The following is a 12,216-nucleotide window of genomic DNA, read 5'->3' as shown; positions in this document are numbered from 1 at the left end:
TCCTAAGGGAGGGCATATGATTAAATGTTATTGAGCAGTCAACAAAAGTAATAACTAGAATTTTTTTTAAATCGAATAATTTTTTGTTCAAATCATAGAATTCTTTCAAGCATTATACCTTTCAAGAAGTTTACATTTAAGGACCCCTAAAAAGATTTTTGTTGTTGCAGAAATAAAACAAATTTGAGAATGGTAAAGAGCTTTAGAAAGGTTTTGTCATTTGGTGAAAAATAGATATTTTACTATTTTAATGTTGACCTAGTTATTGTCTGATTTTCACCCAATTATGTTGACATACAGATAAATAAATTCAGGCAAAAAGGCTGGAATAACAGAGACAAATGAAAACATTTCTAGCAATTCTCATAAGAAGGGACATTTATGCTAACTGAATTTTAAAAAATTATTCCAACACTATGTTAATGAAAGACAGTTTTGGGGAAAAACAAACAAAAAACCAAAAAATCTACAACGTTTGAAGTAAATGTTCAAAGTGATGGACAACTTGTGTAATGTACCCATTCCCCAGAATGCTGGGGAACAGATTAATCAGAGCAGAATGGTTATAGAAGTCCTTTGATCAGAGATGAATGATTCATCTTCAACAAAGTAATTGAACAAAAGAAAAATATAGGTAGCTTCTGTTCATGACCTTTTGATTTCCTAAGTGGTTTTTTTGTTTTATTTTGTTTTTTCCCTCCTTGAATGTACTTGGGCAGGCTGACTCTTTTGCTATCCATCCAAATGATAAAGCTTTTGTTACAGGAAATGAAACTTGAAGTGGGTCAAACCTGGAATGAAATCCTAGAGTGACACAGGTACCAAAAAAGAAAAAAGAAATAGGTTACAATCTATTGTAGTCTTTGAGTAATTGAAGAGCTATTGAAGAAGTCACTAAAAGACTGAGCATAAATAATGACAGATTATCTAATAGGATTGTATACTTTAAGAGAGAACATGGAGGAGTGGTCAGAGGACCTGCCTTAGAATTAGAAAAATCTATTTTGCAGTCTTGTTTCTAGTAAATGCCAGATAGATTTCCATGGAAAAGTTATCATCTTTCATTGAGCTAGGCAATTCTCTAAGATTATGGCAACAACAAACACCAAAAAGGTAAAGTTCCTGTACCAGAAGTCACAATATTGAAATAATAGGTTCACACACATACACACACATAAACACACACTGACACCAAACTATACTTATTAATCATGGAACATTTTTTAAAAATGTGAATTCATATAGTTTCATTACATTCACAAAAATGTATATAATTTTAGTTAAGTATATTTATCCATTCAAGTTTTTAAAACATTCATGATTGGCAATAAAGGGTAAAAACATTTATTTATTTATTTGTTTGTTTATTCATTCATTCATTCATTTATTTAAAGAATGACAGATGTTTCCTATCAGCAGAATTTAAGCTCATTTTTTTACTTTGAATAATGTTTTCTTGGCATCTGGCTATGTAATACTAATAACAAATGGTACCGCAATATATTTGAGCATCATAATACCAATATGAGATATGCATGACATAATGTTAGCCATATTTAACAAATGAAGATGAAGTGATTTGGCCATGCTCACACAACTAATGAGTCTAAAAGGTGAATTTTGAACCTTGAATCTCTCTGATTATATCTTTACTACCCTATCTGCACTGCTAAACTGTTTGTAGAAAAAATTAATTAACCAGAGAACTGGCTCATCATGAACTATTCCTATGGGTCAATTGTTTGTCATATTCTATTATAATTACAAAGTTGGAAAGGTTCTCATAGACCATTTAATCTAAACTCCTAACTTTATAATAATTATTGATGACATATATTAATCTTTTTGAGACATTTATTATTGTTAACTCTTCAAACATACTAAAAAGTCTCACAAAATATACAAAAGGCAAGTATAGGTTTGCCATCAAAGATCCCATAATGATCTTGTATTGGAGCTAATGACTGTTCTTCTGTTCATTGAAAATCTGATTATCTAAAATGAAAATTCAGTGTTATGTTTCGTTTCACAGAGAGTTTATTCAATGTATTTAAAATTTTAAATACAAAATAAGAAAAAATAGAAAAAGAAAGACAGGAATAAAGAAAAAAAATTTCCATTAGCTCAGCAGAACATCAGAGAGGATTCAAAATATGTAACAACAGCTATCTATTTCAAGAAAGCACATATAATAATAGAAGTGATTATATTCATTATTGTCAATCTTTGCTTCCTTGCAGTTTTGTTGTTTTCTGCAGTACACTTTTTACTTTATGCATTTTTTCATCTTTTGTCCACCACTTCTCCCAAATAGTCTACAATTAAACATATATATATATATACATATATAAACATATATATTTAAATATAAATAAATATAAATATATATAAACATATATTTAAACATACAGTTAAATATATATTTATATGTGTATACATGCACATACAAATCTAAATTTGACTTTGTCTAAGATCAGTGATTATTACCTGTAATTTTTTTCTAATAAATTCTACTCCTGATCATTACTATTGTTTTTGTATATATCTCTTTATTACTTAGTCATGTTAACTCTTCTGCTTTAGTTCTACTCCTTAATTTGCCTTCCTATTACTTTAATCTTACCCCCATCCCATGGTTACCTCCTTTATCTTCTCTGGCACTTTTCCTCCTTTTTTATCCTATTATTATTATTATTATCATTATCATTTTTGCTGATGCAATTGGGGTTAAGTGACTTGCCCAGGGTCATACAGCTAGGATATGTTGTGTTTGAGGTCATATTTGAACTCAGGTCCTCCTGACTTCAGGGCTGGTGCTCAACTCACTGCATCACCTAGCTGCCCCTTTATCCCATTCTTAATACTTTACACATATCTTTCCATTCCAGTTAATCTAAACACCCTTTTATAACCCACCTTATCCTATGACACCCTTTCTTTCCTTTTAATCCATTTCCCATTAGTCTTTGTCCCACTGCCATAAACCTACACATCCTTCTATACCCCTAAACTTATGCTTATTCTATCCCCCCTTTTTCTTTATATATTTTGATGTGTGTATATATACACACATACATACATATATGTGTGTGCATACATATATGTATATACATGTGTGTATAATTTTTCCCTTTTTAACCCATTTTCAATGTGAGTACCTTTTTAGAACTACCAGCTCTCTTCCCTCATCTTATTCCTCTGGCATCTATAATTCCTCTGCATCTCATTCATATAGTATAATTACTGACTGATTATTCATATGTACTCTTCCAGGACCTGCAATATCTCACCATAGCTATGGCAAATCTTATACTATTTTAACTGGAGCTTCAAGCATATTTGAATTTTTTGTTTGTATTTTGTAAAATTTTCTCTTTGATCTGGGGATTTCAAAATTTAGCAATAATGTTTCTATATAATGTCCTTGAATGATTTTTTTTGAAGTAATGACGGCTGTATTTTTTTCTATCTCTATTTTCCCCTCTTGTTTCATCAGTTAAGGACAATTTTCCCTCCCTCCCTCCCTCCTTCCCTCCTTCCTTCCTTCCTTCCTTCCTTCCTTCCTTCCTTCCTTCCTTCCTTCCTTCCTTCCTTCCTTCCTTCCTTCCTTCCTTCCTTCCTCATTATAGAGAATTACAGCACATTATCTCAAGAATAAATGAATACAAATAATCCAAAGGACAGTATATGTACAAACAAAATAGTCATACAACAAGTGGAAAATAATAAAGGTTGCAAGTATGTAGAGCATATTTGGACCAACCACCAAAAGTTAAGATAACACTTTCACTGCCTTTTGAATATATCCCATTCCTTCCTTGGAAATGGGAAGCTAACTACATTTAATAAGAGAAAACAAAATAGAACTAAAGACAATTTTAGAAATTTATACTTTAGTACAGTTTAGTCCTTTGCAACACAAAGTTCTATATTTACTGAGAAATTATCTAATTCTAATTCAAGGTGCATCATATCATTTTAGCAAGGACAAATGTGTAAAAAGTAAATAAAGAAAACAGTACCAAAGTAAATTACAATGGGTGATGTTACTTGTTAAATCATTGATGAATAATCTAGCAAAATTATATTTCATCCAAATATTTAAAACCTAACAATCAGAAGAAGAATATCTTTATTTATATGTCAAATTTAAAAAAAGAGTAGAATATGTGGAAGGAAGTTCTAGGGAGCTTGTAACTCTCATTTCAGAGCTCCTGACAGATTAATAACTATAATTCAAGACAATTTTCTATTTATTTCTTGTATTATTGTCAAAGCTCTTTTTTTGATCATAGCTTTCTTATAGTCTAGTAACTTTTATCTGTTGTTTTTCTCATGCTTCACATTCTCTTCTATTTTTTTTTCAATTTTTCAATTTTGTTTTTTGGTCTCTCATAGCTTCACTGGCCTCCCTTTGCCCAATTCTAAATTTCAAAGAATCATTTTCTTCTTTAAGACCGACTCTGAATTTCATTTCCTCTTCCAATTGGTTAACTTCCTTTTCACAATTTTCTTGATGTTCTTTGAATGTTCTTTCTTTCTTTCTTTCTTTCTTTCTTTCTTTCTTTCTTTCTTTCTTTCTTTCTTTCTTTCTTTCTTTCTTTCTTTCTTTCTTTCTTTCTTTCTTTCTTTCTTTCTTTCTTTCTTTCTTTCTTTCTTTCTTTCTTTCTTTCTTTCTTTCTTTCTTTCTTCCTTCCTTCCTTCCTTCCTTCCTTCCTTCCCTCCTTCCTTCCCTTCCTTCCTTCCTTCCTTCCTTCCTTCCTTCCTTCCTTCCTTCCTTCCTTCCTTCCTTCCTTCCTTCCTTCCTTCCTTCCTTCCTTCCTTCCTTCCTTCCTTCCTTCCTTCCTTCCTTCCTTCCTTCTTTCCTTCCTTTTTAGTTTTTCCTAAATGTCCTTCATTTGATTTTTTTATAATATGCATGGATAATTCAACAACATTGACCCTTATATAGCCTTGTATTTCAGATTTTCTCCTCCTTCCTCCCACCCCCTCCCCTAGATGACAAGCAATTCAATATATTAAACCCTATATGTATAAACATATTTATACAATTCTCTTGATGCACAAGAGAAATCAGATAAAAAAGAATGTAAATGAGTAAGAAACAAAATGCAAGCAAACAACAACAAAAGAATGAGAATGTTATGTTGTGATCCACATTCAGTTCCTATAGTCTTCTCTTTGGATATAAATAACTCATTTCATCACAAAATCATTGGAACTGGCATCAATCATCTCATTGTTGTAAAGAGTCACATTCATCAGAATTGATTGTCATATAATATTAATGTTGACGTGTACAATGATATCCTGGTTCTGATCATTTCACTTAGCATCAGTTCATGTAAGTCTCTCCAGGCCTCTCTAAAATCATTCTCCTGATCATTTCTTATAGAACAATAAAATTCTATAACATTCATATGCCATAACTTACTCAGCTATTCTCCAACTGATGGGCATCAGTTTCCAATTTCTTGCCACTACAAAGAGAGCTGCCACAAACATTTTTGCACATGTGAGTCCCTTTTCATCCTTTAACATCTCTTTGGGATATAAGCCCAGTAGTAACACTGCTGGATAAAAGGATATGCACAGTTTGATAACTTTTTGAACACAGCTCCAAATTGCTCTCCAGAACGGCTGGAACCATTCACACAGTTTCACCAACAATTTATTAGTGTCCCAGTTTTCCCACATCCCCTCCTGTCATCTTAGCTATCTCATTTGATTTTTAAAGTCTTTTTTTTGAATTCTTCCATAAATTCTCTCTGGGCAGGTAGCCATTTAACATTACTCTTGGCATAGAGTCCCTTTTTTTTTTTTTTTTTTTTTTAAACGTCAAAGTCTTCTGAAGATGAACCCTAGTCTTTTCTATTCCTATAGTGAGTTTCTAGGTTTGGGTTCTTTTCCCTTTGCCTCCTCATTTTTAAAATTACTTACCAAGTCCTGGGGTGGGGGTAGGGGTAGGAATGTTATCTCTGGCTTCATGTTAGTTCTCTCCTCTGTCCTGGAACCCAAAACCAAGACTTCCATCCTCATATAAGTGCCTGCAGCCAGCAGCTTCCCTGACAAATTGCTTCTGTCCTCACTGGGTGTGACAATTCCTTCCTGCCCAGGAGCACATCTCAGCAGCACAACTGGGTCTGGAATTCATTATCAGCTAATCTTAGATTGAGGTCCCCAACTTTTCACACTGTCCCACAGGAGAATGTTTCTTTGGTTAGGGCAAAAGCTATCTCCAAACCCAGGTAGCGCTCAGAATTCCCATTTGCTATTTCAAGGGAGCTAATCTAGAAGTATTTACATTTCGCACTATTTAAACCTCAATCCTACAGGCTTTCTTAGGGTGTTCGTAGATTGTCACAGGAAGACTTCTTCTCTGTTCCAGTACTATTTATTTTTTACCAGTCTTTGGTGACCCTGAGTGCAATTTTGTTTTGCTTTGGGGGGAAATCTGGAGAGCTTGGAATTTTCCATCCTACTCCACCATCTTCTTAGAATTTTCCCCATCTCACAATTTTCTACTCAGTTATTAAGACCTGTTAATTTATCCTCCATTTTGTCTCATCCATTCATTTATCATATTTTATTCCCACACTTATCACAACATTTTTCAGTTATGTTTGTTACTTTTCTTCTGGTTTATAGCAATAGATTACCAACTTGTCCTGTTAGAAAAAAAGGATGAATAAGTTTCTTTCTTTAACATAACCTATCCCATAAATGGTACTAGACTAATGTTCAGCTATTTTAATTAAATTAGTATTTTATTGCAAGACTGAGGATTCAGTTTTTGATGAATTATTATAATATATATAATAAATATAATAACTGTAATTTTTGGTAAGTAATTTAAACTTTTTGAATATCAATTTCCTTATCTGTAAAATTAAACAGTTGGCCTAATGGATTTCCAAGACCTTTTCTAATTATTAAATTCTATGATTCTAGGGCAGCTAGGTGGTGCAGTGGATAGAGCACCAGCTTTGAATTCAGGAGCACCCGAGTTCAAATCTGCTCTCAGACACTTAACACTTCCTATCTGTGTGACCCTGGGCAAGTCACTTAACCCCAGCCTCAGGAAAAAACAAAAAACAAAAAACAAAAAAAATTCTATGATTCTTTGCCAGAGGTTATTATTATTCCTATTTTTCAAATGAAGAAATTGAGGCTGAGAAACATTAAGTTACTTACTTAAAGTGACAAAGATAGTGCTTGACTTTCTGACTTCAGGTTTAATACTTGTCCATCCACTGTGTCACACTTTCCCTGGGATTTTCAGATTTCCCTCTTCAAGGGATCAAGAGTTCCTTAAATAACCAACCCACAAAATTTTGAGGAATGTTATTGAGAAAGAGCTCCTACAAGTCTCTGCCAAAGAAGCAACTTCTATAATAGAAAAATGAGAAGAAAAAGAAGATAGTGGTGATACCTTGGATAATGCTATGATTGGTATGACTTTTAGGACACAAGCTGGATTAGTTGACTACTGAAGTTCTTTTCAAATTTAAATTCTGTGATTCTAACTTTTTTATAACTAATCATATACACAAAATCATCTACTAAGCCAGTGCAGCATGATGTTAGACCATGAGTCTGATATTCACTTTTATGTCAGGTAATATCTTTATCTAGATGAAGATTTGCCTTCATTTTATAAAGAAATACTAAAACCAAAATAAGTATAACTTTAATTTTAAAACACATTTAATTTGCTTTTTAAACAAACTACATATCAAAATAACTGTTAAGCAAAACCTAAACACTGCCACACTTTACTTCAAAAGATTTGCTTAGTGAAGTATACAGACTTTAATTAGATGCTGTTTCCAAACACTTAGCTCTGAAGAAGAAGAGAATGAATTTCTATAAGGGTTAGAGAGAAATGAGCTCCAACTCCGAATGAAATCTCATTCTAGAGAATAAGCAGAATAGTTTTTCAAGGGTTTAGTTTCTTTTTCCTCACAATATCATCAGTTACCTTTTAAGCCTTGCCCAGAAGCAAGCTATTACAGATAAGAAGAATCTGTTAGCATGCACCTGATATCTGAAGCATTTGCTATCACATATCACATATGGAGGATTTTCTGTTTTGTTACCTGCTAGGATGACAGATTCTAGGATGCTGGAATATAATAAACAAAACAAAACAAAACAAACAAACAAAAAAAGAGTAGTGAAAGCTTTCTTGCTTCCAACTGCTGATCAGTTTTTTTTTCTTTTGCCTAAGCAAAATGTGATTTACAGTTTCTGATAGAGAACATTGTTGTCACACCATGTAAATTACAAACGAGTTTATATTTTGCAAAACGTGAATGCATCATATTTTATTACAGTTTTGTTCATACCTTTAGGATGAAACTAACAAGCCTTCTCCTGGTTTTACCTTGACTGCCATTGACAATGCATATAGCTGCTGAATACTAAATACTGCATTTCATTGACAATTTGCAAGAAGACTGTTGAATAGTAATGGGGAAGTAATAATCTACTTCCATGTGGATCAGGACAACAGATTCTATTTTATCCTGCCTTTTATTGAGTTTTCAAAATTTAAGGGGGCAGCATAGATAAAGGGGGAGATGTTGACTAAAAATTAAAATGGAATTTTTAGAATTGAAATAGATCAAATGAATTATGGGTTTGTTATATGTTATTTGTTTACTTGGAGGTGGAGGACAGTCATACAGAAAAAGAGAATGGGTAATGCTTAGATACATAACAACAGAGAAATATATATATATAATTTAGAGAAGACTGAAAAATTCAAAAATCACTGAAGAGAAAAAGGAGTTTATTTCAATAATCTTATACAAATTAATATTAATTCCCCTAAAATTATATTATCTTATCAGTGCTACAAAAATACTCATTGATAATTAGGAAAAATGAAGTTAAGATTGAAGATTGAAGGTCAGAAGAATTAGAGGACTTCTGGAGTAAATTGATGTGCTACTAACTATATTCAGCATAGAACTTACAATTTTGAGACTATCCTGTTATTTTCTCAAAAATATATTTCAAGTGGAGGGATCATATATATTTCACTATAACCAAGAAATCAGCCATCATGGTAGTAGTGAAGGTTTAATAGAGGCTGAAGGACAAACGTAGAAATAATTTAACCATCATTGAGCTATATGGAAGAATCCAAGTCAAATTAATGTTTTGTTATTACTATTAAAGTGTTGCTAATAGTTAAAAATATACAATTGTCTCTGCCAAGCACTTCTGAAAAAGACCTTACAGTAACCTACAGCTTGGCTACTGCCTGTCATTATCCTTTTATTCCTCTTTCATTAATATATTCACTTCATGAAATGGCATTAAAATGCTACCCTCATCCTGGCATACTTAAAAAGTATTCAGTACTAAGGAACAATGTTAATACTAAATGAATTTAAAACAAATGAAATACACGTTTATGTTCACATACATAAACTTCCTTTCTATTTAAAGCGTGTTACTCACCAGAGAATCAAATGATTGTAAACAGTATCTACCAAGCTCTGGGAGCTTATTGCTGTCAATCTCCCATTAGTGTTATGTTCTGAAGCAAGTTAAATCAACATTATGCAGCTGAGCTAGCAAGGAATCTACAAACTGCCTCAAGCAAAGTAGCCAATGGTGTTGATGAAACTGTTTTAAAAATTAGAATCTCTCATGACATTTTTTTCTTCCATCAGCCTTGTATCTGTGCATAGACATGTTTGTTTTGTATTCAAGGAGAAGCTGAAAACTGACCAACCAGAAGAATTATAAAGGAAATAGTTCTACCACTCCTAAGTTTCATTAAAAAAATCATCTTAGGGAAGCTATATGAATTTTATCTTCTATTTCAAACCCCAAATGAAAATGTCTGCTTTCAGGTTTTATAGAAAAAATACTTTTTTTTATTATCTAAAGAGTAATTATTATTTCTCAGCACCAAAGGTACATGTAGTCCTTCTGACTGAAAACAACAATAAAAACTGAAGAGAAGCAATGTTGTATGAGAAGAAAATTGGAATTGTCTTCAGTAGAAAAACCAGAGTTTTAATGCAGGTTCTCTGTTATTAAGTGTAAGTGTAGATTTCTTAGCCCTGGTTTCCTCTTCAATTAATAGGAAATCATAAAACTAACACTTGTGTGTCTATATATGTCTATATATGTATGTATGTATAAACATGTCTCTCCTACATCTATGTACATCACATACTTTATACATTCACAGTGGCTTGAATTTTTTTTTCTTAGTATATACAGGTTTCTTCAAGACAGGAACGATTCTCCCTCTTCCTTTCACTTCTCTCTCCTTTCCTTCCTTCCTCCTCTTCCCCACACCACCCTCTGCCTCTGTGTTTTTTTTTTATTTTAATAGTTTTTATTTACCAGATATTTGCATGAGTAATTTTACAACAGTGACAATTGCCAAACCATTTGTTCCAATTTTTCACCTCCTCCTCTCCTCCCCCCCCCAGATGGCAGGTTGACCAATGCATTTTAAATATGCTAGAATATAAATTAAATACAATATATGTATACATGACCAAACAATAGTTTTGCTGAACAAAAAGAACCGGACTTTGAAATAGTGTACAATTAATTAGCCTGTGAAGGAAATCCAAAATGCAGGCAGAGAGAGATTGGGAATTCTATGTAGTGGTTCATAGTCATCTCCCAGAGTTCTTTTGCTGGGTGTAGCTGGTTCAGTTCCTTACTGCTCTATTGGAACTGATTTGGTTCATTTCATTGTTGGAGAGGGCCACGTCCATCAGAATTGATCATCATAAGTATTGTTGTTGAAGTATACAATGATCTCCTGGTCCGGCTCATTTCACTTAGCATCAATTTATGTAAGTCTCTCCAGGCCTTTCTGAAATCATCCTGTTGGTCATTTCTTACAGAACAATATTATTTCCTAATATTCATATACCACAATTTATTCAGCCAATCTCCATTTGATGGGCATCCACGTAGTTTCCAGTTTCTGGCCACCACAAAGAGGGGTGCCACAAACATTCTTGCACATATCCAGTAGCAATGCTGCTGGATCAAAGGGTATGCACAGTTTGATAACTTCTGTCTCTTAGTCTTTGCCTTTGTTTCTGTCTCTCCCTGTCTTTGTCTCCCCCTTTCTCTGTCTCTCTATCTCTGTCTCTGTCAATCTCTCACTTTCTCTCTGTGTGTCTTTGCCTGTTTCTTTCTTTCTCTCTCTTTCTCTGAAAATTAGGAGAAAAAGCATGCATATAATACTTTCAGATTTACAAAGCTCTTGTCACAGATCTAATTTGTTCCTCATGACAGTGCTTTGAGATAGATACTATATATTACCATCTTCATCTTTTAGAAGAAGAAACTGAGACTGATAGATCAAATAACTTGCCTTGAGTTATAAAGCTAGTTAAGCATGAGACAGGATTTGCACTTTTGGCTTCTTGACCAAGTCCTGACTTAAAAATATTGTTAACTATTGTATGTCCCTTAGAGATGTGTTTAAAGACTTTTGTTTAACCTTAAAAGTAATGTCTAACAATTACATGAACAACTGAATATGGTAAAGAATATATAACAGATACAATTTTAAGTGTGCAAATATAGCATATGATGTTTCCTTTGATCTTCTGAATAAGTATTGTTGGTTTTTAATGATATGATAGGAAGATGACAGAAGAATTTATATGTGGCAATATTCTCCCCTGAAAATCTTCATTAAGTTGTCTAAGATCGTAAGTTTCTTACATTTCAGCTTTCTCTTTGCCTGTCAATATTGTTGATGCTCGTTTCAGTCATGTCTTAACTCTTCATGAACCCATTTGGGGTTTTCTTGGTAAAGAAGAGTGGTTTGCTATTTTCTTCTCCAGCTCATTTTACAAACGAGCTAACTAAGGCAAAATTGAACTCAGAAAGATGAGTCTTACTGACTCCAGGCCTAATATTCTATCCACTCTGCCACATGTCAATGCCTCATATCAAAATATACTGCCTTGTCACAAAGAATTGGAAAAGGAGTAGATGTCTATCAATTGGGGAATGACTGAACTAGCTGTGGTAAGAGAATGTAATGGGATATCATTGTTTTATAAAAAATGAAAAACAAGCTGATTATAGAAAGGCCTGGAAAGATGAGGCTAAGCAAAACAAGCAGAACCAGGAATACTTTGTACACAAGAACAGCAAGAATGAGAAAGACTTGGTTCTTCTCAGTGGTTCAGTGATCCAAACAATTCTAATAGA

The 12,216-nt window shown here is 33.0% G+C and overlaps 1 protein-coding gene across 2 annotated transcripts in view; it reads right to left on the bottom strand.

Moving 5' to 3' along the window:
* CDH12 (cadherin 12) overlaps positions 1-12,216 on the bottom strand; it is a 1,341,561-nt gene that overhangs the window by 604,471 nt on the left and 724,874 nt on the right. The gene's annotated exons all lie outside the window — the stretch shown is intronic.

This window comes from Sminthopsis crassicaudata, chromosome 1, assembly GCF_048593235.1.
Source record: "Sminthopsis crassicaudata isolate SCR6 chromosome 1, ASM4859323v1, whole genome shotgun sequence".
Classification (NCBI taxonomy): domain Eukaryota; kingdom Metazoa; phylum Chordata; class Mammalia; order Dasyuromorphia; family Dasyuridae; genus Sminthopsis; species Sminthopsis crassicaudata.
This window is presented reverse-complemented; position numbering and strand designations above follow the sequence as displayed.